General features: G+C 41.2%; 1 long non-coding RNA gene across 1 annotated transcript; it reads left to right on the top strand.

Annotated features, from left to right (window-relative positions):
- The first annotated feature begins 1,353 nt into the window (after positions 1 to 1,353).
- Positions 1,354 to 14,181, top strand: LOC310681514. Its single transcript, XR_014513367.1, has 3 exons — positions 1,354 to 1,455; positions 12,083 to 12,221; positions 13,837 to 14,181. It is a non-coding gene; the product is annotated as an uncharacterized lncRNA (long non-coding RNA).
- The last annotated feature ends 2,652 nt before the right edge of the window (positions 14,182 to 16,833 follow it).

Below are 16,833 nucleotides of genomic sequence, written 5' to 3'. Positions count from 1 at the left end.
ATATGCCTTTATATTATTTTGTATGCTATTCTGCTGCCATTATTTCAACACTAAATCTCAAGAGAACCCTCAGCATATATATCACCTTTAAAAACCAGTCCCTTTTAATTAAGGAATTGGCAGAGGGCGGGGTGAGAGAGAATGAAATGAAACATATTACGAGAAATGTTGATATGTTGCTACACATGTGAAGAACGTCAGGAGCGCCCTGCTGGGTTAGGTCCTATTGGGAGCTCTATGGGACTTATAGGAAGCCCACAAGCATGGCCTGTGTGCAACAGCAACTTACCACTTGTAAGGTAAAGGGTAAAGGGGACCCCTGACCATTAGGTCCAGTCATGACCAACTCTGGGGTTGCAGCGCTCATCTCGCTTTACTAGCCAAGGGAGCCGGCGAACAGCTTCCAGGTCATGTGGCCAGCATGACTAAGCGGCTTCTGGTGAACCAGAGCAGTGCACGGAAATGCTGTTTACCTTCCTGCCAGGGCGGTACCTATTTATCTACTTGTACTTTGGCGTGCTTTCGAACTGCTAGGTTGGCAGGAGCAGTGATCGAGCAATGGGAGCTCACCTCGTCGTGGGGATTCGAACCGCCGACCTTCTGATCGGCAAGTCCTAGGCTCTGTGGTTTAACCCATAGCACCACCCATGTCCCGTCCCCTCTTGTAGTTCCCTGAAAGTGGTATTCAGAGACATGCTGCTTCTGACAGTGGAGGGAACACATAGCCATCATATTAAAACAGGATCAGAGAGAAACCATTGTCTCAAGGCCTTTTCTGATGACACAGCCATGTTCAGGGCTTGCGAAAAGCATGACCCCACTTGAGGCCTGCAGCTCTTCCACTCACCTCATCTCTCTCTATTCAATAAAACACAGCTACAACCCACAAAACTGTGTTTGTTTGTTTTTTTAAAAAAAGTTATACATAAGATAATTATCAAGGGGATAGGGGAAACAGAACATCTTATTCTAAAATAAACTTAGATAACCAAGTTTTTGCATGGTGGTAGTGCTCCTGTCCTTGGATCAAGCCACGACCCACTAGTTTCATCAGTGTTCTCTAGAAGCTGTATAATGAAGGTGCCAATCACAACTCTGTGGGGAGGGAATTCCACAACTTAGGGGTCCCCTTTCCCAGGCTGCCACCCCACTGGGCAGAGGAGCTACCACGTTGCTATGTTATCAGAGCCATGGTTTTTATGCCATGCTGTAGGTAGGAGAAGATAGGGTTGGGTTGAGTTCTGAAGTACATCCCAAGGCAAAGTCATGGTGATCTCAGTCCTGCTGCCAAGACTGCGATAAATGCATCAATTAGTCATTTTCTGTTCCACTTTGTCATTCATATTTATCAGGCTATGCCAGAGAGTCAAGGACGATACAATCCCTCAGAGAAAGTCGCTTGTTGTATCAAAGCAGGAACACCAATGTCTTGTTCATCTTGCTAAGCAAGGCCAGGTATGTTTTTGTAACCTTCAGTGTTGGGGGCACTTTTTTGTGGGGTTGTGTTTGTGTGCGCAGCCAGCTGCTGTGTTCCTTGGCAGAGACAAGCCTGCCTCCAAGATGAAGAAAGCTATTTCCATCTTTTAATAAGTCATTCCAAGTTTCCTGTGATGTTATAAATAAGTGGGGCGAGTGGTCAGCCTTATTTGGCTTAATTTGATATGGCAAGACTTGGAAAGTGGAGGGTAAAAATAATAATAATAAGGAGTCTCAATCTCTGGAGCTGGAATCGGACCAAGTTTCTTTTTCCTTTCTCCCTTTCCAAATGTGATAAAGGTTTATCGCAAACTCTGCCTATCATTGCAACTGATATGGTGCTTGGCCTTCGTGTCTATATTTGTTCAAGGGTTCTGCTCATGGTCAGACCCCTGCATGCTTGGTGCATGAGGTCACCCTGAGCTAGGCTTGCTTTGGGGAGCTGGCAGCTAGGCTGACAAATGTTGCCTAAAGTGCTTGTCCTTCAGGATAAATGAAAGTGCTTGTGAAACAAGGCCAATTAACTGGAAGTGGAGACGCACCCTGCAAGTTTGTAATGTATTAAGGGCACTAATGCCATATTTAATATTCCTTTCAGCATCTTGTAGAGGGCGGGTTAGGAGCAAGGGGCAGCATCCTTCAGAGCAGTTGTTCTAAAGCTTTGCTGTGCCAAGAACAAGTCTAAAAAATAACGGTGGCACATAGAAGAATTTCCCTTGTGTGTTAATAGAGAACAGAAGAAGAGCCCAGCTGTATCAGACCAAAGGTCTATTTAATCTAGTTTCCTGTCCCCCACACTGGCCAGTTAGAGGCCTATGGGAAGCCTGCAGACTCGACATGAGTGCAATTCTGGGGCATCTAGACCAGTGCAGAATACACCAGATGCTAGCTGTTAGCCAAGATCCCAGGCAGAGGGATTTGCCAGCTCTGCTAGCCATATGCCTTCTAATTGGGGACCATTGGTGTTGTTTAGGCTCATTAATTTGGGAGGGACCTCATTTAGTGCAACCATTTAATAGGAAAGCAATGAGGGGAGAAGGGACCTTCTAATGTTGTGAGGTGACTAGAGGACTGGAACTGTCCCATCCCAATATATCAATGATAGCAGGAATCTCTCTTTCATATCTGGGTACTGTATGCTTCCCAGCTGATCTTCTGGACAAGAAATAGTATCCTAAATCATGAAAATATAGAATAATTAGAAATGGGTCACTTTGTATTTATTTTTTTAAAGCAAACATTTGTAATTAGTTAGCTAAAATAAAATGTTTGTCTGAATTACGGTACCTCTGCTCACTGTCTCTGGATTCATTGGATGAAGAGGAGAGGAAAAAACCAGACAAATAATTTGTTTGGTTATAGGTATGAATTTGTTGGGAAAAGTAAGCTACCTTATTTGTAAGAAGCAGGGTGGAAACAGAGGGAAATGTATTGAACAGGAACTTCTCCCTTCCTTTTCCTAGCCTTCCTTGAGGAGGAAGATAATGTAAAAATCCATAAAACCTATAAGTAAATGGGGAAAGCCCCCACCAAACTGCCAATACTGCTTCAAAAATTTATCCCTGCATTACTCTTGAGAATTAAAAGTTATCCTAAATAAAAATGTCTTAAGATATGCTTCTGTTTCTGTTTTGTTGATTTGTAATGTAGAAAAAAATAGTAACGCCGAATAGTTCCTCTCTGTTAGGTATGCATTGGATTCAAATGAATCCTGAGCAAGAAGCCTCAGTGGTATTTGGGGTTTGCAAAAGTTAAAGTGGAATGTTTATGAGGTGAACACAAGTTGAAGCAGGAACCCCTGAAGCACTTCATGGTATCTCAGCGATCCAGACATAAAAAGACTTATTGACAAGCTTCTGCCAAAAGCAAAAAGAATATATCTCATCTTCCTTGATGGAATGAAGGGGGAAGGGAGAGCAAGCACTACAGGGGATAGAGAGTATGGAGAAAATTCTCTTTTGTGACTGACAGGACTACCTGGTAATCAAAGGGGGTGATTTTACAAGCACTGTCCAATCCTAGTGCTAGGGGATGGGAGGAGTAGCTTTCCTAGAGTGAAACTTATGTCTTGAAGCTTAAGGAAGATGTCAGGCAGGAAATGATGGGATGGAGAAATCCTTCACAGTAGACTGTTCTAACTTGTAACCAGAGAGAATAAGTTTACCTTGGAGACCCAAGCCCTTTTGTTCTTCCCACACCAAAACCAACTTCTAAAGTTCCTAGTCCATGGACCTATTTGACCATAATTTGGCAGGTTTCTTACCCAAGGACATCTCTTCCATTTTTGCAATTTCCAAAGCAATTGCCCTCCAAACCCACAGGGGATAACAAGTAATTCCTTTTTATGCACCCGCAAACTGTAATAGCTGCCTGTATAAGAAAACCACTGCAAACATTCTACTGAAATTTGACAGGATTCATGCCCTCAGAAGGAGTAACCGTTCCTGCAAATTTCATTTGATTTTGTCAAATAATAATAATAATTTTTAAAAGGCTATATGTTGTTCAGGGTCAGAGTCATATTTTAGGGGTGTCCAGCACAAAAGTCCCTAGATCCACTCAGGAGGGACTGCTGTGTTCAAAAATTCCATTCCCTTTTGTCAAAAGCAACAACATAGCTATATTTTTAAAATGCCCCAATAGTTAATAAGGGTGTGGGGAACAAAGCAGACTTAAGGCTCCCCCTGCCCCAACTTGATCGGAGCCAAATCAGACTGTTTTAAGAAGTGGCAAACTGGAGTCTAAACTGAATCTTGTGGTCAGTACACACTATTCTCGGCAAGCCCCACTTCAGACAATTTCTAAGCTGCATATTTTCTTGTTAGCCAAAGTGATGCCCTGAAGGCAACCACATTCTGAACCGAAAAAAAGCAAGGTCTTTTTCTTTAGAATGTCTCAGATTATATTTTCAGATCAAAATCATTTGCAAAATACAATCCAGATGTATTGCTATAGATATTTCATAGTTACTGCAGAAAGGTATATCAGTGTTGCACACACAAGAAATTAGCTTGCTTGATGAGTCATAATATTAAATAATTTCCTTTTAAAAATATAAAACTAAAACCTCATCTGATTTCATTACATTCTGTGCTGTTATTTCCAAGGTGATAATGTAATCAAGATTGGTCAGAGTGCTCTTCCTCACTGACTCTGCAGTCTTAAGAATATGATTATGCTGGGATGTTTCTTAACAAAGCTCCTCTTTGATTTCAGGATGCTGGTTTTATAATGCTGGCAAGAATTGAATCAAGATGAGCTTAGTTTAATTATGAAAGGTATGTCTGTTGGTTCCCTATGAAAAACAAGCTTAGCAGATAAAGTATTCAACTGAACAAATGTCAAGTCTAGAAAAAGTAGTTACATTTAGGCTTTCTATACTATTGGCTTTACAGTGGTAGAACAGTTAAGAACTTAATTCATTCTGGAGGTCTGTTCTTAACCTGAAACTGTTCTTAACCTGAAACTGTTCTTAACCTGAGGTACCACTTTAGCTAATGGGGCCTCCCTGCCACCGTACGATTTCTGTTCTCATCCTGAAGCAAAGTTCTTAACCTGAGGTACTATTTCTGGGTTAGAGGAGTCTGTAACCTGAAGCATCTGAAACCTGAAGTGTCTGTAACCCGAGGTACCACTGTATTTGAAATGCCTCATATGCTTTGCTAAGGAGGAACAAATTTTGACTTAGGGCAGGAAAATGGAAACTGTGGACTCCAGACATTATTGGACAATACCACCCTGACTATTGGGCACACTGACTGGGGCTGATGGGACTTGGGCATCTAAATGCATCTACAGAGGATTTCGCTGCTTAGGGAAAACCCGGTGACTACATAAGAATGAGCGCTACCTCCTTAAGCTTCCAGCAGCAACTATGCCCAATGCTAACTAATGACTAAATTTCATTTGCTTTCAAAAAAGTGAAACCTCTCATGGACACCAACAAGGGGTGGGGGATACAATTGAAATCCACTGGATTTTATTCTAAGGAAGCGAGTTTGGGATTTGGGTGGAAGAATCAAGTTTGCGTTACTGTCCAACTCTCAACCCGAGAGAGACATTAAAAAACAGCAAGTCAATATCTGAAAAATCAACAATGTAGAACAGCTAAAGGTCTTTTCTGGAAAGCCGAAAGTCAAAAGTACAAGATGATTAATGATGATGGCCTCTATTGATCCTATTAGCAAACAAATTCACAAACAAGTGTTCATTGTACCAGGGAGGTAAAATTCCTATTGCACTCAGGAACCCAGCATCCACTAATTTATTACATGTGAAGCAAGGTCACTGAATGCTTTCCCCACGATCAATGATATTAGAAAATGCATTAATCCTTGGACATGAATCAGTGGCATGGCCCTTGGGAGAATTCACAGGATCCAAAATGACTTTCATTGTGCGTTGGAAATGAAGCATTTATTTCTTAGCCTCCTGGATGCAATGTACACTTTGAGTTAGCTAAGTATAATCTGTGACTTCTTAGTGATCATCTCTCTGCACTTCAGTCCCCTTGGAAAAGTTTTGAGTCTTGGTAACGTATAGCACATTTCTTACCTTCATCACTGCTAAATTTAAGTATGCCAGAGAAATTTTTGGACACCAACGGAAGAGTAATAAGGTAAGGTAAAAAGATAAATGACCCCTGGACAGTTAAGTCCAGTCAAATGTGATTATGTAGGAAAAACTCATAACTATCAAATTGCATTGACACAACACAAAAGGCTTAAAAGGAGAACATGACTGATGGGTACCAAGTGTGGATGTAAAGAGATGTTTCTTAGCATCTGTGCTCATATTCATTCCACTATTAAGTTACTCAAGATACAGGAAAAGCACACGAGGAAGACTAATAATGGGAGCTAAATTTTAATTACGGTAGGGCTGAATATTCCATTATTTCAATATTCACTTGAAAGAAGCACATTCAACATAGCCCATTGAACACCAAGAACTCACCTTTTTGAGCATTTGCTTTGCTTTGATTCCATTAATTGCTTTGTTGTTCCCATTACTGCTTTTTCTGAGAGCTATTTTCCTCCATGTTTGCCTTTCCTCATCAAAAGGTGATCACACTGCCATTCAATACAATTGGTTGTTGCAAACTTACATGATTTTTGTTTCTAGTGATGTTCCAATGATGGCACCATCTCAGCCTTACATGCACAGAGATGTGCATTTGTGTGCATATGTTCCCCCATGCACAAATTTATATAATGCCCCTTCTCACATGCCTTTTCTTTTCTGATTTCTATACCTCCCTAGTTATCCCTTTCTGCATCTTACCTAGCACTAAAATATCCCCTTTGAGCTGTGATGAACTGTACACAGGTATTCTAACTGTGGTTGCACCATAGATTTGTACAAAGGCATTATGATATTGGCAATGTTGTTTCAGTTCCCTTCCCTAATGATCACTAACATGGAGTCCTCTCTTTTCACTGCTTCTGCACACTGGGTCAATTTTCTCATTGAACTATCCACCATGTCTTCAAAACCACTTTCCTAGTAAGCTGCTGTCAGTTCAGATTCCATCAGTATATATGTGAAGTTAAAACTTCACACATATATGTATATTGAACCACATTTGCCATTTTAATACCCAATCACACAGTTCTGAGAACTGCCCACACAACCTTGTTTGTTTTGCTTTACCATCCTGAATGAATGTTACCAGTAAACTTGGTCAAATCATTTCTCACCTTTATGTCACCTATTCACCAGTCCAACAGCACCGGTCTTTGGCTGAACATCTTACCTCTCTCCACTAATTCTTCTTCTCTGCTTCTTGTTCTTCAAGCATTTATTGATCTGTAAGAGAACCTGTACTCTTATCCCATGCATAATAAGTTTACTCAGTCTCTGCTGAGAAATTTTATCAAAAGTTAATGATGATGATGATGATGATGATGATGATGATGATGGAAGATTGCAGTTAAGTGTATCATGCAAGCTGGCTTCTCTGGACCCATGTGAGTTCAAATATTTAGAAATGCTTTCTTTAAATTCACATGTCCATAGAGGAGCCAGACATTTTTGTTTTCTTATACCAGGGATGACCGACCAACATGTATTCTTGGGAGCTACTCTAGTCTCCAGGCAGGCAGTGGTTCAGAGGCTGGGAGTATATTTTCCAGCAGAAACCGCCTCTTTCATGGCTGTCCAGGCTTTGTGATAAAGTTGCTCCAATCTAGCAATAAGGGAATAATGATTATGGAAGACTTGCAGTCAAGCATAACTGGAGCATTATATATAAAATCCAAGAGAGAGATGTGTGTCATTAAATTACTTATACTGTAAACCACCCTATGATCTTCAGATGAAGGATGGTATATCAATCAACCAATCAACCAATCATATTTTGGGGGCCCTATCTAAACTATAAATTTAAAGTGGGACACTCTGGGATCAAATCAGAAACTGGTATGGCTTCTCTAAATCAGGGACATCCCTGGAAAATAGGGATACTTGGAGGGTCTGGAATGTATAGTGTGAATGGGGCTATTATGAATGAAACTTTAGTTAAATGTTTCACCAGATCTGATTAGAATTTAGTAAGGCTGCCTAATAATTGGGGGAGGGGGAGCACTCCAGCTATAGGCTATTAGTTTCCTTCCTTGCTTAAAGGAAATGTGGAATAAAACTAGCCCCTCCCCCAATAGAATTTAAATTCCACCATTATTCTAGCTAACAGGCTTTGATCATCAGATATACTATATAGAACAGATCATAAACAGCAACTAGGTACTAAAGGTATCTCTAGTGGTCTTTCCCCAAATAAAAATGGTATTTCAATATGTTATTATTATTTTAAATGTGTATACCGCCAGTGTGGTGTAGTGGTTAAGAGCGGTAGTCTCGTAATCTGGGGAACCGGGTTCGCGTCTCCGCTCCTCCACATGCAGCTGCTGGGTGACCTTGGGCTAGTCACACTTCTCTGAAATCTCTCAGCCCCACTCACCTCACAGAGTGTTTGTTGTGGTGGAGGAAGGGAAAGGAGAATGTTAGCCACTTTGAGACTCCTGAAGGGGAGTGAAAGGCGGGATATCAAATCCAAACTCCCCTTCTTCTTCTTCTTCTTCTTCTTCTTCTTCTTCTTCTTCTTCTTCAACTGAAGACCACAGAGCAGTTCACAGCTATATGTTAGATATGCCTGCTTCTTGACAACTATCAAAATAAATGACTTTATTAACCGTGAAAGATCTAGGCAACCTACTTTAACAACAATGATCTATGTACATTTTGTTGAATACTGGAATAACCAATGCTCTTTTTCTAGAAAAAGAGGTGCCTGATTTCACCATGAACACCTCCCTCGTTCTCTTAGAATAGCAATGGCACCCACCTGAGAGGTACCAGAACGGGGGGGAAAGCCTTGATAGCTAACATTGATTAAGAGACTTCCCATTTCATAAAAAGAGTTTTGAATATTGACATGTTTAGATTATCTTTTCACCTCAGACGTAGGTGACTCACTATCACATTATCTAATGCTTTAATAAAAAAATTGAGCTTTCAAGGCCTGAATTTTGAGGTTAATCATTCCCAAAGAGCCACTGAGATTAGTTTTGACCCACGTCTAAACTGAACCACTTCAGACAGAAGGTGGTGCTCACATGAAATAATTTCCTCCTGTGCAAAAGGTTACCTGCATGCAGGAAACTATATTATCAAGGAGAAAGATTCCAGCTTCAACCTCCCTGGATAGCCTAGAACCTAGATTTTTATGTGAAGGGAGGTTTTTGCATAGAAGACTCTTCCATTTGCAATATAAAGTGTCCCAACCCAGACACTGGTTTGCCATCCCAGTGAGATCTGGATTAAATTTTGGGGATTTAGTTTCATTGCTCAGATTTTTGTAATATTTTGTCTTTATAGTTACAGAGTGGGTGGGATGGAAGCGGGGGAACTTGTTTACAAGCTCTTGGGGTTTTCTATATTGGAAAATTGTTTTTATTATTTTATAGGATGCCAAGTGGCCTTCAGGCATGGATGCCTATAAATGAAATTTATTATTATTATTACTGTTATGATTACCCAATATATTGTGTTAAGCCCCTTGGGTCATAAGTAAAATGTACAATTTTAATGGAAAGGAAATCAATCTTCTACACTGTTGTTGCTAGAGTGGAACAAAAATACACAGGTCTCTCTTTTTTCCATTTTGAATAACAATAATAATGCTTTGAACTTGCATAGTAATTTCCATCTGAGAAACTAAGGCCGCAATCCTGTACCCATTTGCCCAGGAGTAAGCTACATTAAAATCTTTGGATTTAATTTTAAGTAGACGTTTGTAGGTTTTCACTACAAAGGTGCTATAAATTGCAATTGCTGTTTAGTCATGCCACACAAGTCTGAGGTTGCTAACAAAGGAAAATAAAACAAAGGGGAATAAGTCTGCATAGGTCTACCTGAAAGTGTGCTTCCTTGTATATTACATCTTAGGAGTATATCTAAGATGTTACTGTATCCCCAAGGCCGGCTGTAGTGAACACATGTATCATGGAAACGCAAGGCTTGTTCAAACGTTATTCTAAACAAAGGTATACACTGTCCCTATGAATTTACAAGTGTAGGTGTGAAACAGTGTGCACTTTTTAGAATCATATGAACATAGAATGATAGAATTGTAGAGTTGGAAGGGACCCCAATGATCATCTAGTCCAACCCCCTGCAATGCAGGAATCTCAGCTAAAACATCCAGGACAGATGGCCATTCAACCTCTGCTTAAAAACTTCCCAGGAAAGAGAGTCCACCACCTCCCGAGGGAGACTGTTTCACAGTCAAGCAGTTCTTACCATGAGGACGTTCTTCCTGGTGCTTAGTCAGAATATCTTTTCTTGTAACTTGAAGCCATTGATACGAGCCATTTTAGGGCTAATCAGAAAAGGAACTGAAAATAAATAACAATTTAATAATACAAACCTTTATTGCGACTATATTTGGATTACTGAAAGACCTACATTGGCTCCCAGTACATTTCTGAGCACAATTCAAAGTGTTGGTGTTGACCTTTAAAGCCCTAAACGGCCTCGGTCCAGTATATCTGAAGGAGTGTCTCCACTCCCATCATTCTACCCGGACACTGAGGTCCAGTGCCAAGGGCCTTCTGGCGGTAATCTCACTGCGAGAAGCCAAGTTACAGGGAACCAGGCAGAGGGCCTTCTCGGTAGTGGCACCTGCCCTGTGGAAAGCCCTCCCACCAGATGTCAAAGAGAACAACAACTACCAGACTTTTAGAAGACATCTGAAGGCAGCCCTGTTTAGGGAAGCTTTTAATGTTTGATGGATTACTGTATTTTAATATTTTGTTGGGAGCCACCCAGAGTGGCTGGGGAAGCCCAGCCAGATGGGCAGGGTATAAATATATTATTAGTAGTAGTAGTACTGTATACACCTCACCTGAAAAGGGATATTGTAGAGTTGGAAATGGGTTGGAAAACTGCAACCAAAATGATTAAGGGGATGAAGCAATTTACCTATGAGGAAAGATCAAAATATTTGAAACCTCCAGTTGTAGGCAGTATGCCTCTGAATACTACTACTACTAATTTGATTATTTATACCTCACCCATCAGTCTGGGTTTCACCAGAGGCAGAGCTAGCTGCTCCGGCACCCGGAGCAGTGCACATGCTGTGCACCCGGGGGCAAGCATCCTGGGGGGGGGTGTCACCCCCCCCCTCAGGGATGACACCTGGGGTGGCCCGCACCTACCGCACCCCCTTCCTCCACCAGTGAGTTTCGCCAGCCACTCTGGGCAGCTCCCAGCAGATACAACATGAAACATTAAAAACTAAACAGGGCTGCCTTCAGATGTCTCCTAAAGGTCAGACAGTTATTTATTTCCTTGACATCTGAAGGAAGGGTGTTCCACAGGGAGGGTGCCACTACTGAGAAGGCCCCCTGCCTGGTTCCCCGTAACTTTGCTTTTCACAGTTAGGGAACTAGCAGATGACCCTAGGAGGAGGACCTCAGTGTCTGGGCTGAGCGATGGGGGTGGAAACGCTCCTACCTGTTGCAGGAATCACAGGTGGGGAAAGTGATTTCAGGGTCTACTTGTTGGCTTCCATTATGCATCTGGTTGGCCAGAATGTGAAAAGAACATGCTTGATTAGACGAGCCCTTATGTACTTAGTCCACTGTGCTAGTAAATAACTGGCCAACAAAGAATTTTGTGTCTTCTGACAATCCCCTATTCTCCTCCATTGCTTTTCCTGTCCCTGTCTACATAAGTACTATGGAAAATTTCTGGAACAAGTTTCTTTTTTTCCCTTTTTTTGAGAGGCTGCAGTTTTATTAATGGCCTGACTAGAATCTGATCATTTTATTTATTCATATTCACTATTAATTGTGTTGCCTCTGCCGTGACTCTTTACCAAGTTGACATCTATAATGCAAACCGCATGGTGACAGAAGATTTTAAATTTATAACTACAGGGAAGTAAATCCTTTGAATGATTTTCTTTCTGGTTAAGAAATATCATGTGTATTTTTTTCCTGCATCATGACAAGATTCCTGTTTTATCTGCCTTTTATGCAATATAAGCTGTTGATTATATAATCAGCCCATTTGGATTGCCCGTAATTTAATCTGTTTTCAGCAGGTTAAGCAAAAATGATCCTTTAATTGTAATTGATGACTCCAAATGAACTTTCTCATGGTGGGAAAGAAAAGCTGAAGTGCTTCAGATGATAATCAAGTCTTATATTGCAAGCTTGCCTTTCATCCCTCAGGATTGCCAAGTAAGTTACATCTTATTAAACAGAAATATAGCATGAATTATTGGCTAAGTCCAGTGGTAATTACTTACAGTCCTCTGCTCCTTGCTCCCACATTCTGGCGTTAGTGGGGACCATCCATTTTTGAGCACATTCTTTGCAAAGACTTTGTGTACAAAATTACCCTCTGGCTTTTTTAAAAGGGGAAACATCCATAAATAAAGGGGGGGGGGAGAGATAGAGGGGAGGTTGTTTCATGTCACACTTTCAGTCTTCTTAGTGACCTTATGCCACAATATGGTCAATTATTACATACAGCTGCTCTGATGGAACAATTTCAATTTATCTCACCAACACAACACACACACACAGAGAAAGAGAGAGATTAAGCTTTTATATGCACAGATTTGGAACTATGCTGTAATAGACCATCTAACAAATCACATCAGGGGAACTGAGGATTCAATTAAATCTGAATTGTTTTTTACTATGTGGTGCTCTTTTCTTCCATATGCTGACATTTAAATGAAAGCTGCTCTACCTTGAAAATACAGAAATCTAATATTATAGTGATTCAGTGTAGCTGCAACTGCATTAATCTGGTATTATTATTATTAGTGCTTTTTTCTGGGGGGACGCAGGGGTGGGTACACATACCCCTAAACAATTTGTGAAGCTAACGGGAGAAGAAACTTTTTTAAAAAAATAAATAAATAGTTTCTTCTCTAGCACAGTGAATCATCAGTTCCGTTGCTACCCCCAATGGCGGCCTCATTTTCTGTCACTGTTTTTCCTGAGTCTCAGACAGAAACGAATGTTTAATGTGTGAAGCAGTATTTTTTTCTGGATTTGAACTATAAAATGGCGATTTTATTGAGACAAAATGAGAGTACCCCTAAACTTTTTTTGGGAAAAGCACAGATTGATGATGTTGTTGTTGTTGTTGTTCTCACTATTATGCCTTTAAAAGGATTTATATTTAGCTCTCTTTCATTGTAATTGATTTTTTGTATGCTGGGATACTGAGGAGGGCTGTATATTTTTTATTCTGGCTTCACAGTTTTAAAATGTTCTTAATACTTTATTTTAAAAATAAAATTTAAACCCTCAATAAGTTCCCAAGATTCTACAAACTTAAGAAGTGTTTGCTGGATCAAGCCAATGGCTCTAGTATCCTGTTCTCACAGTGGCCATCCCGATGCTTGTGGGAAACCTGACAGGAGGACCTAATTCTGCAAAGCATAATCCCATTTTTTGGAATTTTTTTGTTTTTTTCTTTTAAACCCCACTTCCATATCCATTTATACACAATGGCATATTTAACTAGGTTCATTTACTAGCAGAAGCCAGCACAAGTCCCACCAGCACAGTGGAACTTCCCCCTTTCCTCACACCGTGCACCCTGCGCCCTCACAAAGTCTGCTCAGTTGGGTCAGGATAACCCCTCAAACAGCACATAGGAGGGGAAATTATTCCACCTTTCAGGCAGAAGTAATTATGCTGATGGAATGATCTCCTGTGTGTGCCATTGAGCTCCATCCAGAACATATATATTTGACTCTATAGCTTTAATAACATGTGCCAGAGCTTGCTTTCCCCTCCTCCCTCCCATTCATTTTTCTTTATGTGTCGCACCTAGAATTGTAGATTCATAGAACTGTAGAGTTGGAAGGAACCCAAGGGTTATCTAGTCCAACCCCCTGCAATGCAGGAATCTCAGCTAAAGTATCCAGGACAGATGGCCATCCAACCTCTGCTTAAAACCCTCCAAGGAAGGAGAGTCCACAACCTCCCAAGGGACTCTGTTCCTCTGCTGACCAGCTCTTCCTGTCAGAAGGTTTTTCTGAATGTTCAGTCGGAATCTCCTTTCTTGCAACTTGAAGCCATTGCCTTGAGTCCTACTCCCAAGAGCAGGAGAAAACAACCATGTTCCCCCCTCCATGTGACAGCCCTTAAGATATTTGAAGATGGCTATCATATCGCGCCCGCCCCATGGAACGCGCTCCCATCAGTTGTCAAGGAAATAAACAACTATCTGAAGACATCTGAAGGCAGCCCTGTTTAGGGAAGTTTTTTAACAATTGATGTTTATTGTATTTTTAATATTTTGTTGAAAGCCACCCAGAGTGACTGGGTAAACCCACCCAGATGGGTCCCCACCCATATAAATAAATAAATAAATAAATAAATCATCTTCATCATCATCATCATCATCATCATCTCCTCTCAGTCTCCTGTTTTCCAGGCTAAACATACATTTTCTTACATTGTGAGCTGCCTTAAGTAAGTCACCATGTTTACTTTTTTGGCAAATAGTCTAAACAAACAAACAAATTGAGTGGAATCTTAAAGACTGCCAGCCCTGTCCTCTACATGTCGACTCAGAAGACACCTCTACTGAGGTCAGTAAGACTTACACCCAGGTAAGTGACTAAAGAATTACCACTTACTGGTAAATAGCTAAACAGGAAGGTCAAGATCAATCCTACCTCTCTGATTCCACAGTGCCAGGGGACAGACTAACAGCCCAAGCATGAAGACTTCTAATTTTATATCACTGATATTAGTGCCCTCAGGTTGCTAACACAATAAGCTGAATGAGGCTCTTCCTGACAGCAGTGCCATGCCAGCTCTTTTGGGGTTAATCAAACAATGCAAGGCAGGAAATCACCTTGTCAAGTAGCTTCGAAGATGCACATTCTTCAGGCCAAAGTTCATCTGCCGGAGTCGTCTAATAGATCCCCCTTTGGCTTTCTGCACACTTTTGTTTTGTTTTAACGGCAGTGCTGTTGGCTTCCTCCTTGCTTTGCCTTCTGCAGATGTCTCCCTTTCAGTGGGCATGATGCAAAAATGGGACGGCCAAGTGTAACCCCCTACAGACCTCTCTCCGCCTGTCAGTCTAGACTCAAGGCGCTAGTGGGAAAAGCTCAGAGGCAGATTAGGCTCAGCAATCCCTTATTTTCTTCCCCTCCAATTTCCTCTGTTTCTTTCCTCTTCCCTGTTGCCAGCAACTGCTTTGGAAGCCAATCTGAGCAGATTTTGACGAGCATTTTCCCCGTGGACCCTCCTATTCCAAAGCCTCTTTCTTCTCTCTCTCTCTCTCTTTTTTTGCTCTTTTTAGTAATCATGTAAGCAGAAATAGCTTGCATCTTAAGTGTCCCCTCATTCTCAGGGCCATTCTGGGTTGGAATCCAAAGGCCAGTCACCGTTAGTTCAAACCCCATGAGCATATCTGTGAAATGTAGACACAGCCCTATATGGCCTAGGACCCTTGTACCTATGGGACCGCCTCTCCTGGTATGTCCCACAGAGGACCTTACTGTCTTCAAACAAAAACATCTTGGAGGTCCCGGGCCACAGAGAGGTTAGGCTGGCCTCAACCAGAGACCGGGCTTTCTCGGCTGTGGCTCCGATCTGGTGGAACGCTCTGTCACAAGAGACTAGGGCCCTGCGGGACTTGACATCTTTCTGCAGGGCCTGCAACACAGAGCTGTTTCACCAGGCCTTTGGCCAAGGCACAGTCTGACCCCCTCCTTTGGCAATCCTCACAGAACTCTAGCCAAATGCTTGCCATTAATCTGATTTGAACTGATTTTATAATGAAATGATTTTAGAATGTTGTATTATTTTACTGTTGTTAGAAGCTCTGAGCCTGGCTTCGGCTGGGGAGGGCGGGATATAAATAAATTATTATTATTATTATTATTATTATTATTATTATTATTTTTAAATTTGCCTCAATGGGCACCATCTCACACTTGCTTACATTCAATTTCATTTGCCATTTTACTGCTCAGTTACTCAGTGGAGAGATCCTTTTGGAGCTCTTCGCAATTCCTTCTTGTTTTTACCACCCTGAATATTTTGATATCATCAGCAAACTTGACCACCTCATTGTTCACACCTAGTTCTAGTTCATTTGTGAGCAAGTTGAAAAGCAAAAGTTTCCAGTTCCTCCATTGGAAGAATTTGTCTACTTATTCCCATGTTCTGCTTCCCATTTCTCAATGAATTTGTCAACCAGAGATAAATCACTTGAATAAACAGGTTTTTTAAAAAATGGGATTCCTAGAAGAGAGGCACAACATGCATTTATGCAGTAGTTGAATTACAGTTGAATTATGTTGTGTTCTGCTTTTAAGTAAAAATGGGCTGCTTAATAGATTTTAAAATGGTAGGTGAAAATTATTGGTGTATCATCTCTATTCAATCCACTTGTCATCCAGTGAGCTTCCTGGTCCTCCAGGACCTAGTCCAATGCCCTAAGCACTACAACTTACTGCATTTCTAATGCTATTTTGACACTCTCTGTGCTTTGAGTGCAGTGGGGCTTGCTCTGCCAGGTAGGCAGGTGCAGGATTGCAGCCTTAGGGTAGTTTGCCTTCTGACTTACAAATGCCCACAGGTTACAAAACAATAATGCTATCTTCTTCCCCCCCAAAAAACATACAAAGGATGTCTTCCACCAGGTAAAAATCTATAGCCATACTACAAGGGTATGTTCTTATCAGATGAGCTTCTGATAATACCAAGAATATGTGACAATGCTCTTTCCATGCACATTTGATTATACACATTCAACGTGTGTCCTTTTCCTGTTTCCTCCCAAAGGGAGGAACAGCGAGTACTCCATTCA

This window comes from Podarcis tiliguerta (genome assembly GCF_965153285.1).
Source record: "Podarcis tiliguerta genome assembly, chromosome: 1".
NCBI lineage: Eukaryota > Metazoa > Chordata > Lepidosauria > Squamata > Lacertidae > Podarcis > Podarcis tiliguerta.
This window is presented reverse-complemented; position numbering and strand designations above follow the sequence as displayed.